The 19,429-nt window shown below is 32.6% G+C and overlaps 1 long non-coding RNA gene across 2 annotated transcripts; it reads left to right on the forward strand.

Annotated features, from left to right (window-relative positions):
* Positions 1–1,154: 1,154 nt before the first annotated feature.
* On the forward strand, positions 1,155–5,031 carry LOC107061403 (uncharacterized). 2 transcript variants are annotated; one of them, XR_001473954.1, is made up of 3 exons: positions 1,155–2,593; positions 2,820–3,960; positions 4,703–5,031. It is a non-coding gene; the product is annotated as an uncharacterized lncRNA (long non-coding RNA). The 2 variants fall into 2 exon arrangements; XR_001473953.1 differs by having other exon boundaries at positions 2,820–5,031.
* The last annotated feature ends 14,398 nt before the right edge of the window (positions 5,032–19,429 follow it).

Here is a 19,429-nt window from a genome sequence, read left to right on the forward strand (position 1 = left end):
AAGCGTGTCCAGTAATCTAAAAAAAAAGTTATTTGAAATTTTGACGAATTGTATGATAAGTGTTTTAAGGTTGTATTAATTTTGAAATTTTATTGTTGACATTTTTGTATAAATTTGTGTGACTTTAATGGAGTATTTTCGTAAAAAAAATGCACATATTTGTTGTATGAAATTTGTATTAAAATAGTATGAAAGTGTTTGGAATGTACTATTTGAATGATATTTGTATGAAATGTTTTTTTGATTGAATATAAAAATTGTTTTGTAATGTTATGTCTGTGTGAATGATATTTGTATTTCGAATTGTTTGTTTATAATGTGAGACTAATTTATATTTTTTTAATGAAACAGGGAATTATGTCGATTTTCAAAGGAGGGGGTTTGCTGATGTGAAATTCAAAAGGTCAAAAGTTACCTGTAGTAGATGTCGTCAAGTTGGACATAACAGGAAAACATATTCAAATTATCCTATGCAAAAGTAATGAATGTTCATTTGTTAAGACTATATATAATTTATTTATTTTTATTGGTTATATTAATGTTTTGGTTTGATATAAAACATAATAATTTTGTGTTTAGCGTACTAGTTATTATTTATACACTGTTCATTCAGTTATCATACATAATGCATATTGTTATAAATTTAGTGCTTGATATTGTGTTTCAATTTATACACGATTCATTCATTAAGTCCACAAAATCCATACATTTGTTACTAAAAATTGTTCCAGATTATCATTTCATCTTCTACAGTTCTGCTACAAGGACATATTAGTTGTCATGATTATTGGTAAGTACTATTTGGACACAAAATTAAGCCAAAGTCGATCCAAATAGGCTCTAAAACTTCTTTCTTTTGCCCCTCCATAAATAGCAAGCTTGCAATTTAAGTCTCCACTTTCATGGTTAAAGTGAAGACTTTTTTATTTGAGTTAAGCATTTGACAGATTTTACTAAATGAATTTTAGAAACTAATCTCTTCTTATAATAAGTGTATCTAACCAAAGACAAGGTAACTGTCAACAAGTAGAAGCGGGGTTGTGGAAATTTGAATACGGAGAAGAAAAACTTCTTAGAACAATATATAAGGGCTCTTCTAGGCTACAACAATTATATTTATAGAAAGAAAAATTCATAGATTGTCCCCTACTTTTCATAATATGTGATATTTTAGGAAGTCATTTCAATTGTTATAGTAGGAATGTTAATCTTCGTGATGAAATTTAATAAACTACAACTGAAAGTTCTCAAGAGAAGTGAGTACAATTAAAAACTTTCTTTTTCATTGTTTTGGCCACTTACATTTACTATTGATGTTGGATAGCTTTTATTATTTACAATTTGTAGTATCAAGTTCAGAGCACCTTACTTGAAGTAGGATTATAGTGTTGAGTTTGGAGTACCTTTTTTATTGTAATTTGAATTTTTTTATCTTTTCAAGTACACAGAAAAAGTGTATATTGACAATGACACCTCCTTTTGTGTGATGTTTTCTTAAAATTGATAAAGTATTGTGTATTATAATCGCAAAACTAAAACCCATATTGTTCAACTGCCACAATTGTTTCATTTGGCCAAGTTTGAGATGTACTGATTTTATAACAACAAATTTGTGATCTACATACTGCAAGTCCAACAAACTGTTGGAGTTGAACTGTGATGTTAAATTAAAGATGTGTATAATGTATTAAAACACTATCTGAATCTTGAGGTATTAAACATGTTTAGGTAGAATGTTGAATTTAGAGAGTTACCTATGTAGAAAGAGTCATTATCTTTTAAATAAAGATTTTAGCTAAAACTCCTCCAAACTTTGTGTAGAAGCTTTAGTAGTGGTAATTCACGTGTGATTAGTCACCAAGACGGATTGTTGGAGTAAAATCTGGCTCATAGTTTATAGTTACTACTTGAATACGTAAGTTAGTGTCTCAGTTGTGTAAGCTATTTTGTAGGTCCAGAGTTGTATATGCTGTGTGAGAACTCTTAAGTTTCTGCGATATGCAAATCTTATTTGTCTTATTTTGTATAGAGTACATTTGTTGAAAGAATTTGTGCAAATGATGTAGATAGGACATCTTTTGATACTTTCTATTTTAGCTTGATATATTTATTTTATATATCTTTGTGTTGTAAAAAATTGTATTGTTGCACATGTGAGAGCTAATAAGGATATCTTCATTCTGCTTTCTTTAATTATACTGAAAGCAGTTATAGAAAGCTGAGTTTGGGATATATGTAAATAAAATAAAGCAGAGTATTTTTTATTTTAAAAAAAGTTATATATGGGTTGATATTTTAAGAGTTGCATATCAGGCATTTGAATATCGACCTTTTTGTGGAGCTGGTGATAAGAGTAAGGAGCTTGAGTTTTAGTTTTTAGTTTTTGCTTCTCTAGGTCTGCACTTCATTTCTTGCGTGCCAATTCAAATGTTTTCTTTTTCTTGTTGAAAGTTATCTTACAGCTATGATGTGGTTATATTCTTTTCCAATAATAACTAATGGCTTATCTTCCTTTTTCATATTTTTTTTTGGGTGATTGCCCTGTTTGTCTGCTTTAGGTGTCAATTCTTGCCTTTGTTCTGCTGCTCCTCCGGTGAGTTGCAACTTTAATTTTTTTACCTCTTTTCTTGATCTATTCAGTACTTTTGCATATGAGTGTCACCATAACAATATATATAAATCATCTATTTACTTCATGTTATGGCTTTTGTATATTGTTATGATTTTTTTAATTAGTATTTACACATGTACACACCAGGTGTTTGAAGAATGTGACTGCTTTTTAGCGTTGTTAATAGTTGTATGATAATTGCTTACAGATGCAAAAGTGGGATTCTCAAAAAGGAGATAGATAGTATGATCTATATCCTTTGTGATGCAATGAGCTGCCACCTTTCACTGCGCCGATCCTAGCAAAGTTAGCAGATTCAGTCTTCATATATCTATTATACGACATGAGGATTTATTGGTGAGTTCCAATCGTTCTTTTTCTTGGTGTATTTATCTAATTTCAGTTTGTACGAAGCTTTAGGACAGAAAAAGATAGTAGAGTATTTTTTCCTATATTGCAGCCTGCAGTTTTTAAGACTCTTAAATTTCTTAATAGGTAGAACTAAGTGCAGAAAAGAGAACATTTATTGTTATAATTTGTATTTGTGGCATGATGTGATATATCCAATTGTCTTACTTTGTCTAAAACTATCCTCTTCTCCTAGCAATTTCGCAATCCCAAAATCACTTAAATGGACAACCGTGTTTTCATCTAGCAAAATGTTGCTAGGCTTCAAATCACAATGCACTACTGGCTGTGAATAATCGTTATGGAGATAGTCTAAAGGCTACATCGATCATTATGTCCAACTTTTGCAACATGTCTGAATATGCATAAGTCATAAGAGTGTAACCATTTGTTAGGGCTGTCATTTGGCAAGTACTCCAAAATAAGGCCTTGAAAATATCTCATAGAGATTCTATAAATGCTCAAATTAGTTAGACATAGTCATAGAAATCAAGCTCATGCGACACTGACATTAGTGAAGAATGTCCGGACTCCATTTTATGGGACTAAATTGGGTATATTGTTGTTGTATGTATAGTCATAGTACTTAAGTAGAACGAGCTACATTAGACTTGAAACAACCTAAGTATCTAATAATTTTAGTTTCATACTTCATTTGTTGTGCCAAGAATTAGTGTCCAGGAAAGCTACTGCTTCGTCACTTTAAGAGGTGAACCGTTGCGAAGTGGTATAACAATGTTGCAAAGTTTTGAAGCGAAGCACCTTAGAGAAGCAAGTGCTTCAATGGCGAAGTGAGGTTAAGTGTGAAGTAATATGAAGCATCTCTCCTTTATAATATATATCATAAACATTTTAAAAGGTTTATTTTAAGAAGTTCAACATCAAAATTTTACATTTCAGACGGCAAGGGTTTCACGTCCTCTCTGATGATTGAATTTCAGGTAAGCATCTTTTCTAGCTTTTTCTCCTTTCTTCTTCTACTTATCCATCGTCCTTAGGTGTTTCTTTTCTTTCATCATCTACTTTCTTCATCCTAATTTCAAATGTAATAGGTGATTTTGATCAAAGACAATCCAGAAGAAATTGATTGCAACACTAGATGCATCTGTTAGTGTCTGATTTATAAATATAGTATATATAAATGTAGTTAGTACTCTCACATATGCAAATAGTATGACATTCACAAAACATGTAGAGAAACACATTTAGCAGCTATACTATGTTCGATATAATGGTATTTATATGTAATTTAATCATTTATATTAATCGATTTTAGATTAAGAATAAGACTACACATTGGGCCCGTGCACGAATTTTCGCTTATTTTACAAAAGTCATTCCAAGTACATGCATTACTTCTATTGATCCACCATGTTCACCCACTAACTTCTCAAAGTTGCAAAGATATTTTTAGATTATGACATTTCCCTTAAAATGTTCATTAGGAATCTGTAAAGCTTGCTTAATGTTGAATAATAGAAGATATGGCTTTTTCTATCTTGTCTTGATATAGAAGTTTACTGTAAGCAGTGATGTGACAATATTGACAAATTTCCATGTGAATGAACAAATAAAGAAGATCTCATTTAGAAGTATGCGTCGGAATGCTTTCCGGTATCCTTGACATAGACAAACAAATCATGTTGTTCTCATTACCTTTATTCAATTGTGTCTCTTCATCAGTTTTGCAGGTTAGAGTATCTTCTTCTTCATTTTCAGCCACTACACCAAAACAGAGTGTCTATAACATTTCACGTTTTTTTATTTACATGACGCTTGATATTAGATATATTACTGAAATGCTTCATAAATTGCAGATATGCATATTTCATATCTGGTGTCTTCCAGTCTTAAGTTGTCCAATAATCATTTGTTTATGTAGGAGTACAATGTACAATTATTAAATATACGTACTTTCTAAGGACACGCTATTTTCCCATGATAGAACAAAGTATATTTTGTTGCAGTGCAGTTGTAACTTATAACCATCTAATCATGTGATTGCTTCAGAAGTTTTGACTGATAGACTATGGTGCTTAGACTCTCTTAAAATGTTGTCGGGTTCGGATCCTTTAAAAGTAGTGTATTTTTGTAGGTATAACTTTTGAAGTACTACTGATAAATTTAATCAGGCTAATAGTTTTGTTGTTTCAGGTTTGGATGATGGATGATAGACATAAGTGATAAATCTATTCATTTTTCTAGGGGCAAAATGTAGATAAACACATTGTTTGTGCACCTTTTTTTTGTGTGAATTTCAAAGTTAATTTTCACTTAGATGTATACAAATGATGGTGATGGGGCTACTGGTTCTTACCTATGAAGTATGCTCATGAAGCTATGGCTGCAATAAATTTTATGGGAAGGGTTGGGCACGTGTAATTTTGAAGATTGTTGCCTTATGTTAAAAAGAATGCCTACGCTTTTATGTTGTCTCTGTGATTTTAGACATTTATTATACAAACAAGGAACTAAGGGGTCGTTTGGTACAAATATTGATAATGTAGGGATTAGTAACGCAAGGATTAGTAATGCAGGGATTAGTAGTGCATGAATTTTTTTTGTCAAGTGTTTGGTTCACTACTTTTTACTTAATTCTGTGTTTGATTTAAAACTCTACAAAAAATTTCTTTCCTATTAATACCCTTGTGTTATTATGAGTGTTTATTTCATGTAATTGGATCAAGGTAGATGACCGTCGAATCAGACAATTTTTTTAGTAGGAATTTCTATTCCATTTAAATAGTTAAATCAAATATATATATATATATATAATTGTTATTAATTTTAAGGTGTGATGTATCACTAAGAAGATCATTGATGGCACGGTGTATTTCTACTTTTTTGTTGGTCAAGTATATCTTAAACTTAACATAGATTTAAGACTGCTTAAATTGTTCAATATCAAAAGCTTATTTAAAAAAAAAAAAACAAATAGTTCAAGTGGGTAATCGACAAACTATCTTGAATAAAAAAAATTCAAGAAAAAAATGGAGAAAAAAAATATTAGTGAACTCACTAAAATTACACTAAACGGATTTGGAGAATTAAAAAAAGAACATTTATAACCATTTTAAGATAAATAAAAGGAATTAAATTACAAAAGAAATTTTAGAAAAAGAAATAAGGGGTTAGTTTAGTCATTTAGGGGTCTTATCCAAGGTTTAACAAACCTTGGATTAGTTATCCCTCCATTTTCTAGGGATAAGATAAGACCACATATGGTGGATAAGCAATCCATGGATTAAATTAAATGAAGTAACCAAACAATGTATTAGATGGACTAAATTTTAATTCATGAATTATTCTATTTAATATCGCTTACCAAAAGACCTTGGCATAATAACACTCGCCGGCAAAGACCTCGGCATAATAACACTCACCGGCAAAGACCTCAGCATTATAACACTCACCGAAAAAGACCTCGGCATAATAACACTCCACATGTCTCATCACGGTGTTCAACATCAAAGCACACAACCAATATCACACCATATAGAAAAGACAATATTTTGCACAATTCAAGTCCACACTCATGCTTTCAAGCATTCCATCAATCAATTATCAAGGGTCATAATAAGGGATTTCACATTATCATGTTCAACACATAGCTTTTTTCATTTCAACCCGTTTTTATTCATTTTGATATAACAAGTGGACAATTTAAACCCTTCACCTCATTCCCATTACTCCCAACACACAATCAATAAAAGAAGCATACAAATTCAAACTAGAATACAAGTTCACTTGCCTTAAATCAATCAACAATCACTTCAATAGTCACGTCTTCCCCTTATGAATCACTTCCAAAGCAACATAATCTATACAAAGCAAGTACTTAGAGTCACTCTCTGAAAACAACAGCACCCACAACAATTCCCTTGAAAGGTGGGTCAAAAAACACGATACCCAATTCCAAAAATTAAGGTTTGAATCCAAAAAACAATACTTGAAAACATTGCTCAAAGCTTTAGGAATTTATTAGGGAAAATCATTTCGAAATAGGACTTGAAATCAACTCACAAGCTCCATGTTAGCTAAGAACTTGGGTTCTTGAATAACCTCATCATTTACCAATCAAAACCTCATATTTTGATGTTAAAACTTACAATTAATCAAAGGAAAATGAAGGTTTATGATCAAGAACACTTACCCAACTGATCTAGCACATAAAATCCTTTCAAAATCTGCCACCAAGGATTTCCAAGTACAAAAATGGTGATATGGGGCTTAAACCCCGAAAATGACAGCAAAACCCCTCTCTGATGTCGCAAAAGCAAACAAGCAAACCCCTCTAAAATCGTGGGTCTCGCTTAAGCGAAGACTCCTTTGATTTTGCGAACCTTGCTTAAGAGAAGAGACTGCTAGCCTCGCTTAAGCGGCCAGCCTTAACAAAAGCAAGGCCTGCAGACACCAACAAAATACAAGCAACTCTCAAAACATCAAAAGGACTTTTGGAATTCGTTCGGAACCCCGTACATACAAAACACATATGCAAATCAATTATACTCGACTTTTCAGATTCAATGGAACCATCAAAACATGAATCTGAGGTCTTCTTGACCCAAAATCTATGAAAACTACTAGAAACCAACTCACGCCTTAAAAGGATAAAACAAACTTGGGACCCAAGGCTAAATTTTCACAATTTCACAATTTAAGACCTCAAATCCTCAAAAAGATTCAGAATCAAAAACTGATGACTCTCATGGATCAGATCTTATGTTTCGGGACTGATGGAATAGACAGAATCCCATTCCGACACTCGAACCTCCAAAAGACACTGAAAATCACTTTCTTAACAACTTAGCCTTTCAAACTCTAAACTTACCAAATTCTCAACTTTTAACCCAAAGTTTAAAACCAAAATTTTAAAATCAATCAAAAACGACGCGGGGTTGACATCGAGAGTAAAAACGGTAATCTTCACAAAAAAAAACAAACAATGTCTGATCGAATAGTTACACAATAGTTGAATTCACGTAACTCTAGTAGATGCTCCATGGTCTTATTGTGATATGTGACCTAAAGATATACTCCCTCCGTTTCACAAAGAATGACCTCCTTTCCTTTTTAGTCTGTTTAAAAAAGAATGACCTCTTTCCTTTTTTTGTAACATTTTACTTTTTGCTTTCCACGTGGCATGTTTAAGACCACAAGATTAAGGGCAATTTTGTACATTTGACATAACTTTAATTTAGGACCACAAGATTCAAAAGTCTTCTTTATTTACTTAAACTCCGTGTTAAGTCAAACCAGGTAATTCTTTGTGAAACGGAGGGAGTATTATTTAAGTGATCTTTTTGTTTCATTAATCAATATACGATTTTAGTTGGGTCATTATTTTGTTTTAATGATTACTAATTAGTTTTGGAGTTGCACATGTTTTATCTTTGTGCTTGAATAATTTGGTGAGTGTATAGATATTTAGTACGCCCGACAGGTGGTGTTAGCGGGTATCAATCACGTTTAAGGGGTAGTTTGGAATGTGACAAAGTTGGTATCAGAGCATATGCTTTAAGCCATGGGTCGTGGAGAAGTGTTTGGTAGAGTCTGGTTCATGGTATATAGGCGGCCCTAATTATTACCTTGAGGCTACTGAACATTTATGATGTTTTCCCTTTTTTCATTCTTTGTTTGTGCGTTGAGTTAAATCAAGTCTAACCCTTGAATATTATTTCGCAGATGTCTAAGAAACGTGGTTTTTCATCTACTATTCGATCTAATGCATCTGTTGAACGTGGTGCAGGACTTGGTACTACCCCAAGTGGTGTCATGGTAGGTCTCATCGAACTAGGTAGGGGTGTATGAAATTGAACCGCAAACCGAACCAAACCGCGAACCGAGTCAAACCGAAAAATAAACTCGACTAGTGGTTTGGTTTGGCTTGGTTTGGTATTGAAAAAAAAGACCCGACTATATTTGGGTTGGTTTGGTTTTAACTAAAAAAAACCAACCCGAGACCAAACCAACCCGACATTATATATGTAATTTTAAAATTTTATTTTATACATAAAAATGTTTATTAATATATAATTTATATATTTTTCTTAATCTTTCTCACAATTTTATGTTTAATATTAGTGGACTTTGGGCTACATTGTTGACTTGAGCCCACTTGTTATTTTTAGGAATAAACAAAAGCCCAAATAAATTATACAATTCAACTATCCCTATATAATATTCTCTATCTCATTTAACAAAGGTCATTAGGTCAGCAACTCTTCACCTTCAAAGGCTTAGTCACTGTTAGGTTTTACTCCTTAGCTATTAGGGCATATATTGAGCTCGTCTTTTGAATTTTAGTTCAAATCATCATCAACTCATCTTAATCTAGGTAAGCAATTGCTACTAACTCGTTTTTAGATATTTTTCTTGTATTGCAATTTTCAACAATATCTCAATTTTGGGTAGTTGAATCATAGATATAAACCTAAAAATTATACATCTTGGTGTCCATATCTATGGTGTGTTAAGCTTAGCAACAAGATGATGATAAATTTTTTGTATATAAGTTTCACTTATTTCTCTCTTTACTTATGTTGTTTTAATGCAATGAAAAATGGGCAAGTGTTCGACTCATTGCTTTTGGTTCCATTTGTATGGAGGTTTTTGTTCTGTAAACATCGTGATGGTCCACAGAGATAAGGAAAAACAAGTGATAGAGATAAAAATTTAAAAGACTATTAGATTTTGATAGCAGTAGCCAGTAATATACATCAAACTTTTCTGACCAAATATTTTGTACTATATTTGTATCTATTTTGGTTTCAAAGTGAAATATACTTCTAAGTCTTGTGCACAATACTTGAATGGAAGTCTTGTTGAAACACAATCTTGTATCAGAATACTAATAACTATTGTTATGTATGTGCAGCAACTTTCTATTTGGATGGAAACTACACCTTCTGTAACGGATGTAGATGTGATTAATAATATTCCTTCAACTATGTCGACAATTATATCTCAACAACAAGGCAAAGTAACTCCACGTCGACGCATACCTCCTAAGCAGCAAAAAAAAGCAGCTCCTCCGGTCGCTCCTAACTCTGGAACTATAGGTAGAGAAACATCTCAAATTTGGGATCATTTCTCCAAGTTTATTGCTAAAGGAGGTAAATGTAGGGCAAAATGTAATTATTGTACTAAAACATTTGCTGCCGACAGTGTCAATGGGACAACTACGTTATGAAATCATTTAACTGTGAAATGTCTCAAGTCTCCATTTAAGTCCGATAAGTGGCAAACAACATTAAAACCTATTAAAAGAGGTTGGCCAGAAGGTGGTTCCACTGAAAAAGGGGTGTTTAATATGGATGAAATTAAGAGAGCAATTACCGAATTTATAATTATTGATGAGCAACCGTTTAGAGCTGTTGAGGGAGAAGGATTCAAAAAATTAATGGCTAAAGCCTTTCCAAATTTTGAAGTACCTTCTCGTGTAACTGTTGCTCGACATTGTCTAAGGATTTATCAAGAAGAGAAAGAAAAGCTTAAGGAGCTTATAAAAAACCAACGTGTTTGTCTTACCAGTGATACATGGACGTCAATCCAAAATTATACTTATATGGTCGTCACTGCACATTGGATTGATGATCAATGGAATCTACAAAAGAGAATTCTTAATTTTTTTCAAACACCAGATCACAAAGGTGAGACTATTGCCAAGGGGATTGAGGATTGCTTATTAGGTTGGGGCATTGAGAACTTGTTTACAGTGACCTTGGATAATGCAACTGCAAATGATGCTGCCATTAAGAGTTTAAAGGGGCGTATTGAAGATTGGAAAGTGGTAATGTTTGAAAATCAATTTTTACATGTTAGATGTACTGCTCATATTTTAAACTTGATTGTAAAAGAGGGGCTGGATGAACAAATTGAGCCTATTTCTCATATAAGAAGTGCTATAAAATATGTCAGGTCTTCATCTTCAAGATTTGCTACTTTTAAGTCCGTTGTTGAGAAAGTTAAGATTAACACCCGTGGTCTTGTAAGTCTGGATGTTGAGACTAGATGGAACTCGACATACACAATGTTGGATAAAGCTTTGAAATTTGAAAAAGCTTTTGCAAGAATGTATGTGGATGACCAGAATTATCAAAAGCAATGTCGAGAAATAGGTACAACAACAAAAATCCATCAACAGATGATTGGAAGAATGTGAAAGCTTTTGTGAAGTTTCTTAATATTTTCTATCAAGCAACTTAAAATTTTCAGGCAGCTTATATTCTACTTCTCACTCTTTCTTTCATGATTTTTTCAATCTCCGAAATGATATTATCAAGTATACTAAACATGATCATCTCATTTTGGTTGATATGGAAACAAGAATGAAATCCAAGATGGATAAATATTGGGGTAAGTTTGAGAGTATGAATATGTTACTGATGGTTGCTGTTGTGTTGAATCCTAGATACAAGATGTAATATGTCGAGTATATTCTTTCTATTGCATATGGCTCTTTGATGGGAAGATTAAAGTCTCAAGATGTGAGAGATGTTTTGAATCTCTTATATAATCACTACAATTGTTCTTGCTCTGAAGATCCTAACGAAAATATTGAAAATGATGATTGTGTGATGGGTGAATCTAGTGATTTGTTGCAATCTCAGTGGGAGAAACACATGAATAAAGAGGGATTTGTTGTAAAAAAAATCTGATCTGGAAATATACTTGAAAGATGATGTAGTGAAGATCAATGATTTTAATATTTTGAGTTGGTGGAAAGTTTCGTCCTGTAGATACCCAATTGTTGCGAAAATTGCTAGGGATATCCTTTCTATTCCTATTTCTACTGTTGCATCTGAGTCAGCTTTTAGTACAGGTGGTCGAATTCTTGATAGTTATCGAAGTTCTTTATCTCCAAAAACGGTAGAAGCGCTTATTTGCATTCAACAATGGCTACGATCGCCTTCTAAAGAATGCAAGCTTGAAGATATATTAGAGGAAGTCCAGAAAATTGACGAAATTGAAGAAGGTAACTTATATATTCTAATTGTTATTAAAAATGATTCTGCTTTTGAATTTTATTTAGTATTCAATTTGTTTCAATTCTTTCAGAATACCCCGACTAACCTTTGAGGATTGATTAGCCAGTTGATGTACTTTAATTTCACGTTGATTTGTATTGTCTACTTTGCAGATGTAGGCTATGGTTTTTGGAAAATTTGTATAGAAGATCTCACTTCAAAAATGTTTTGTTCCTCTAGGTACAAGGTCCTAGGTTGTAAGTAATGATGGTGTAGAATTTAAAGATTTGAATGTAAATAACTCGTATTAACTTTTGACGACTATTTTGACTATGCAAAAATTGTTTAAGCCACTATGTTACTTTCATGAATTTCTCTAATGTATGATGAATCACTCTTGATTATTGATATTATTTTATGATTTGTCCAAAATAGTAATAGTAGTAATTTTTTGAGAGTTTGTGTTCCAAATAGAATGGAGAATTGCCTATTGAACTCATGGGCTTGCAATGCCAAAAGAAACTACCGAATGCTTTTCTAGGATGAAAAATCATGTTAGTGTTCAACGTTTTTTTTAAATCACTGAAAGAACACAAGCTCTTTAGTCTTTATAAAAAAACCCGAGAAAATCGAATAACCCAAAAAAAACCGAGATTGAAAAAATCCGACTATTATTGATTTGGTTTGGTTTATATATATTTTAACCCGATACAAATGGTTTGGTTTGATTTTTAAAAAACCCAAACCAACCCGGTGATGTACACTCCTAGTACTAGGGCTTAGACAAGGACAAATGCCGCTCCTCAGCTTGAAATTACGAATAAGGTAGTTGGTGATCCAGGCTCTTTCCCTCTCGACGATGAATTTTGGTATAATGTTCTGCAAGCTTTTGTAGTACTTCACTTGTATACCTGACAGTACACTGCATTTTCTTTTCCTTCTATTTTTTGTTGTTCATTTTCCAGTTTCTTTTCATGAGTAAACAAAATTTGATAATGGTTCGTATCTTATATATTTTGTTTCAAATTAATTTTTGAAAGGGTGCCTTTTTAAAGTACATGCCCCAATGTGTTTTTATATTACGACATTTTTCTTTATTGGAGTTGTTACATTTTTTCAACACCTGTTGTGTGGATTAAAGAATCTCTCCACATGCTGTGGTGAGGTGATGTTGCCGGAGCAATAATCTCAACAGAGCAGTATGTCATAGTTATCGTACCAAATTCCTTGATGGTTGTACTTTGCTTTGTCAAGACTGGAAATGTGTCTGGATTAATCAATTTCCAAATGGTACATGCTTCCACCAAAGTTTTTACTATGATCAATTTACATCAGCAATGTGGGGGAAAGAATGAGCAGCAGGAATCCTACTAATTGAGTTAAGGAGAAAACCTCTCCATTTCCACCGTTGATGCAATAAAAGTTCTTAATGCAATATTTGGTGGTGATTACATTCTCGCTCCTATAATTGGAGTTGATAGTACTAGTTATGCTAGAATAAGAGCTCTCGCTACAACATGTTATGCAAATATCCTCCGTTATACTTAAAGATTGTATATATCATTACCGTCAATCTTTAAGCATGCGTATTTCCTTAAAACTAATGCCTGGACATGTGACTTCATCTTTATAATTTACCAGATATTTTATTTATATTTTTTACCAAAAATTAAAAGACCTATTTTCCATAAAATCATCCACCCATGACCCAATTATGACCCAAACCTTATTGGTGATCCAAAATCCAATACCTCCGTCGTCGGACTTAGGAGTCCGCTCTATGTTCTTATTCTACTTAGATTTTTGGGAAAAGAACACTTGTATCCCAAAAAGATGTCTACCGGTGGCTATCCATTTACTTTCATACCCCCATTCTTAACTACTAATTCACGTTTATTGCTTGATACCATCAATGTATATATATATATATATATAGAAAACATTACTCAGTTACTCTTTGATACCATTAGAGTATATATCTATTTACTCTGATGACATCATGGAGGAAGAGGCAGTGTTTCAGTGAAAAGTCTGCTCAATTACTATTTGATACCATCAGAGTATATATAAACTCCGGTGGCATCAAGGTTGTCAAAAGTAGTGGTATAGTGAATAGAACAAGCGGGCAGTCACGTAAATAGTTTGGGCCGTGAATTCAATCAGGGTAAATAATTTGGGTTGAGTCTAATTTGTGTAGTTTTCCCTAGATTTTCCTATTGTTATCTTAGTTTCCTTTTAACTGTATTCCTAATTACTGAAAATTAGAAGAGACATTACATTAATTAAACAAGATTACAACTAATTAATTAAAAGATAGTTCTAAACCCATGCAAACTCTCTTATTCGACAATTTTCACATGTTCTTTGTTGCCGGTGAAAAATTAAGGTCGAACTCAATGCGCTTATCATTACCCATAAAATCGATCACTGAGGAAGAATCTGACTCGTCGATGCCAGGAACAACACCACCATCTTCATTGATGAACACCATTATTTCCTTATGATAATTTATTTCTTGATGAATAATTTTATATCATTGAAACATATTTCCAAAAAACACAACTAATTAAATGGAAGAACACCTCAGTAATCGGAGAAATTAAGATGAAATTGAGGACTTTGAAACAAAAATTCACCTACACAATTGGTAAGCATATCAATGGAGGAGGATGAGTTGCTGATGCTTCAGAGGCTTAGATCAAAGGGCGGCGGTGATTCAACTTCGAGCACCACATTCGATGACTCAATAATACTATTCTAACTTGGAGGCCAATTCACCGGCAACATCGAAATCAATAATTTTGTCTTTGCTTTTCTCCCCAAAACTTAATTGCAGCAGGTAAAATAGTTGGGTGGAGAAAGTGAAGACTAATTTTTCAATTTCTGTGCCGCCGGTGAATTAGCCTCCAAGTCAGAATAGTATTGTTGAGTCATAAAATGCGGTGCTGGCGGTTGAATAACCACCGCCTTTTGATCTAAGCCTCAGAAGCATCAACAACTCATTCTCCTCCATTGGTATGCTTATCAACGGTGTAGGTAATTTTTTATTACAAAGTTCTCAATTTTATCTTTCTTCGAGTGTTGGAGGTGTTCTACCGTTGAATCAGTTGTTTTTTTGGATTGTTTTCAATGATATGAAATGAATCATCGCGAAATAAATTATCTTAAGGAGTATGACGATGTGCATCGACGAAAATAGTGTTGTTTCAAGCACCGATGAGTCAGATTCTTTCTCAGTGATCGATTTTATAGATAATGATGATTGTATTCGACCTTAATTTTCCACCGGCTTTGTAGAACATGTCAAAATTGCCGAAATTGAGAGTGTGCATGAATTTGAAACTGTCATTTAATTAATTAATTATAATTTTATTTAATTAATGTAATTTCCCTTTTCATTTTCAGTAATTAAGAATAGTATTTTAAAAATAAGATAACATTAGAAAAAGAAGATAGAGTAGACTTCTAGGGTCTAACATTGGCGGTATTGGTATTATTATTTTAGATCACTAAGAAATAGGGCTTGAGTTATAATTGGGTCATGGGTGGGTAATGGTATGGAAGATGAGTGAGTTTTTAAATTTTTGATAAGAAAATAAATTAAAATTTGAGTAAATTATTGAGATGAAATCACGTGTCCAGCCATTATTTCAATGGCAAAAAATTAAATAAACATTTGAGTAAATTATTCATACAAATCTTATCCTAATCCCTAAAAGAGAAAATATGACTTCTTTTTAAGATTTAAGGCCAATCAGTTTTAATAATTTTCTAAATAAGGTCATTCCAGGACTTATCTATAATAGGCTTGAGGTATTGTTATCAAATCATATCTCTGCTAATCAATTTGAATATATCAAAGATAGGAACATTACAGAGAATATCGTACTTGCATAGAAAATCATAATAGACATTAGAAAGATGAGTAAGACTGCTAATAGTCTTTAAACTAGATATGAGAGGAACATATGATAGAGTGATCAACTGAAGTTTTTTTTTATGAAAATTCTTAACAAAATGGACTTTAATAATCTATTTTTCTGAAAAGATTTTGAGACTACTTGCTAATAATTGGTACTCTATGTTGATTAATGTCGAATTTCTGCTTTCTTTACTCTACTAAAGAGGTCAAGTTAGGGGATCCCCTATCCTCTTCATTATTCATTCTATCTGATGATAAGTATTTTTCAAGGGCTCTGAATAACCTATACTCTTATCCATATTATAAGAAAATTGGTCTACCTAAGTGGAGTGAAAATATTACTCACTTGGTCTATGTTGATGACACTACGATTTTTTCTAATGCTGACAGATTCTCTAAATAGTCTTTGATGAATATTTTATAGGTCTATGAAAAACAACCAGGGCAGAAGATTAACAAAGACAAAGTTGCTTTTTTTAAAAAAAAATACTACTCAGAGATATTCAACTGGTATAAGAGTGCCTAGGTTTTTCTAGACGAAAAACGTGCATAATAAGTTACAAGCTTAGAAAGAAAATTATTATCTTTGGAATGAAAAGTTGTTCTAATCAACAAAAGTAAGCCTATTTATTTCGGGCTTTAAAACCTATTCTGCAAAGTATCCCTATATATTAAATCTGCAATGATTCCACCCAATGTGTGATTCATGATCTACACAAAGTGTTTGTTAGATTTCTGTAGACCTTCAAGGATGGGGGCAAAAACAAGCACTGGATTACTTGGGCTGAAATTTGTCAGTCTAAACTTGAGGTTGAGGTCTATATTTGATGTCTCAAGAGCTTTGTTTGCAAAACTTTGGTAAAACTTTAGGAATTTTTTTTTTATGTGATCTCATTTCATGTGGAATAAATATTGTAAAAGGCGTATGCCTCAAATAGTGGAGTGGAAGGGAGGTTCTCAGACTTGAAAACATATTTTAATGACTAGAGACTCCATTGATCAGGAAATTTGATGGAAACTTAACTATGATCCTCTAGTGTTATGTTTGATGATTGGTCTCATGTGCATTACATTACTATCTACCAATGTCCTTTTCTACTAATCTCTTTCGGGATGATATTAATCAACTGATACAACAATGCACATGAAATGAAGAGTTGATAAGACATACTTTTCCTAAAAGAGGGGTTGAACATACTATTTAAGAAGATTGATATTGTGAGGAGTTTGAGGAGGTGGATAAACTTTACTAGATGCTCAATCATTCAGGTAAGTTCTTTGTCAGTTCAACATGAGAGGTTATAAGGGCCCGTGGGGTAATTCAGGAAAAGTATACACAAATTGGAAAAAGGACAATCCTTACAAAAAAAAATTCTTTCTTAGAGATTGGTCAAACAAAAAATTTCTATTAATTTTTTTTTTGGTTAGAATAGGATGAGAGGAGGTGGTTCACTGTTGTTGCTGTGACCTTAATGTAAATGAATTACGGAACCATTTCTTTATCTCTGGTCCTAAAGCAAAGTTTTTGTGGGAAATGTTTGCTAGTGTAACTGGTGTGTAGGGGCCTTTCTTGCAAGTAAAGGACCCTATTTTTAAATGATGGAATGTAAATTGGACATCTAAATTGAGATCTTTGTTAAATGTTATCCCCGATTTTATACTCTGACAAATTTGTAAAGGGAGAAACAAAGTAAAATATGGAGGAGAAATCTCTAATTTCAGCATGATATTAGAAATCAATAGAAATATTCATAATCTTGACGTGATTAGATACCCTTGGTTAAGGCATATTCCTAAAGATTGGCCTATGAGAGTTAAATTCTTTGAGAGCTACATATATTTTATAGCTACTAAGGTGATTTACTGGTGATCACCTGCTGGTATAGGAGTGTACAAACAATACTTGGAAGCAGAAGTTCTGACAGTGAAAAAAATGTTACGATTTTGCGTGTCAAACAAACTTCTACCTGTTATATTGGAGATTGGAGACCGATTCACTTATTGTAACTAAAATTTTGGATGGAATTTGAGAAATTCCATGGAGTATTAGCTTGTGTTTTAAGAAGATACGATGATTCAGGAGGAATGTACAAGTGAAGGTGTCTCATGTGCTCAAGAAAGGAAACAAAGTCGCGAACTATTTTGCTAATTTTATTTTGTTCTGTGCAGGTACAAATGTTAAAACTTTTATGGAGGAACCTAAGGAAGGAAAGTCACACACTGTCCTAGATGTCAAGAAAGTTACAAATTTAAGAACTACTAAATGTTAAAATTCCTATTTTACATTGTAATAAGAACAAGAACTATCAGATATATACCAACATCTAGTCGATTTAACTCTAAGAAGAATAAACAAGATTTACCTAATAGGAACAACATTTTAGACAGTTGGGCCTAAACTCTTTGTAAATATTTCATTTTATTTAGGGAAAATTGTATATAATAGCAAACTATTAATTCAAATTAAATGTTATAAATATAGTTTGATTTAATTGTACCCCATAGCAAAACTGTTGATATTTCGCCTCTCTCCTGGTGAATCTCGCTCGCCACTCTCGTTCTCTCACTCGCCTCTCTCGCTTTTTATACAAACGCAAATATATAAAATGCGTTTGTGTTTGTATAAAGCGAGAGAAAATTGTATATATACATATATTTTCATTTCGCTCTCTCCCCTCTCCCAGATCTCGCTAGCTCCCTCGCCTCTCTCACTTTATACAAAAAACACAAATATATAAAATACGTTTGTGTTTGTATAAAACGAGAGAAAATTTTATATATACATATATTTTCATTTCGCTCTCTCCCCTCTCCCAGATCTCGCTAGCTCCCTCGCCTCTCTCACTTTATACAAACACAATTGTGTTTGTGTTTGTATAAAGCAAGAGAAAATTGTATATACAAATACAAATGCATATATTTTTGTCCTATACACGTATGATTATACAAATACTATCTTCCCCTGCCCAGTTTTCTTTTGTCTTTCTCTCTTTCTCGCTTTATACAAACACAAATTATACAATTGATCTTTTGTACATGTATACCAAAGCAGATTATACAACTGCTTTCTTTTGTATATGTATAGCGAAATATACATATTTATGTTTGTTATGGAGCGCAATTATGCAAATTATAGTTATAACATACAAATATGATTTTTGTGTTTGCTATATGTGAAAGTTGCTCTTTTATTTATTCATGCCTCATGGACCTCTCCAATTAAAAAAAGGAAAAATTACAGAAATCCCACATTTTTGTTTACTTATTACCATTATCCCCTATAAGTTTTACAAATTTCCAAAATCCCTCATTTGCGCGCATCAGATTAGTGTATCTCGCGCATCAGATTTAATGTATCAACGCTTATATTATTGTATCTCGCGCATCAAATTAGTGTATCATGTATAAAATGTACATCAGATTAGTGTATCATGTATAAAATGTAATGTATCTTACTTAACGATTAATGTATCTCGCGCATCAGATTAATGTATCAGCGCTTATATTATTGTATCCGTT

This window comes from Solanum tuberosum, unplaced genomic scaffold (assembly GCF_000226075.1).
Source record: "Solanum tuberosum cultivar DM 1-3 516 R44 unplaced genomic scaffold, SolTub_3.0 scf00130, whole genome shotgun sequence".
NCBI classification, from domain to species: domain Eukaryota; kingdom Viridiplantae; phylum Streptophyta; class Magnoliopsida; order Solanales; family Solanaceae; genus Solanum; species Solanum tuberosum.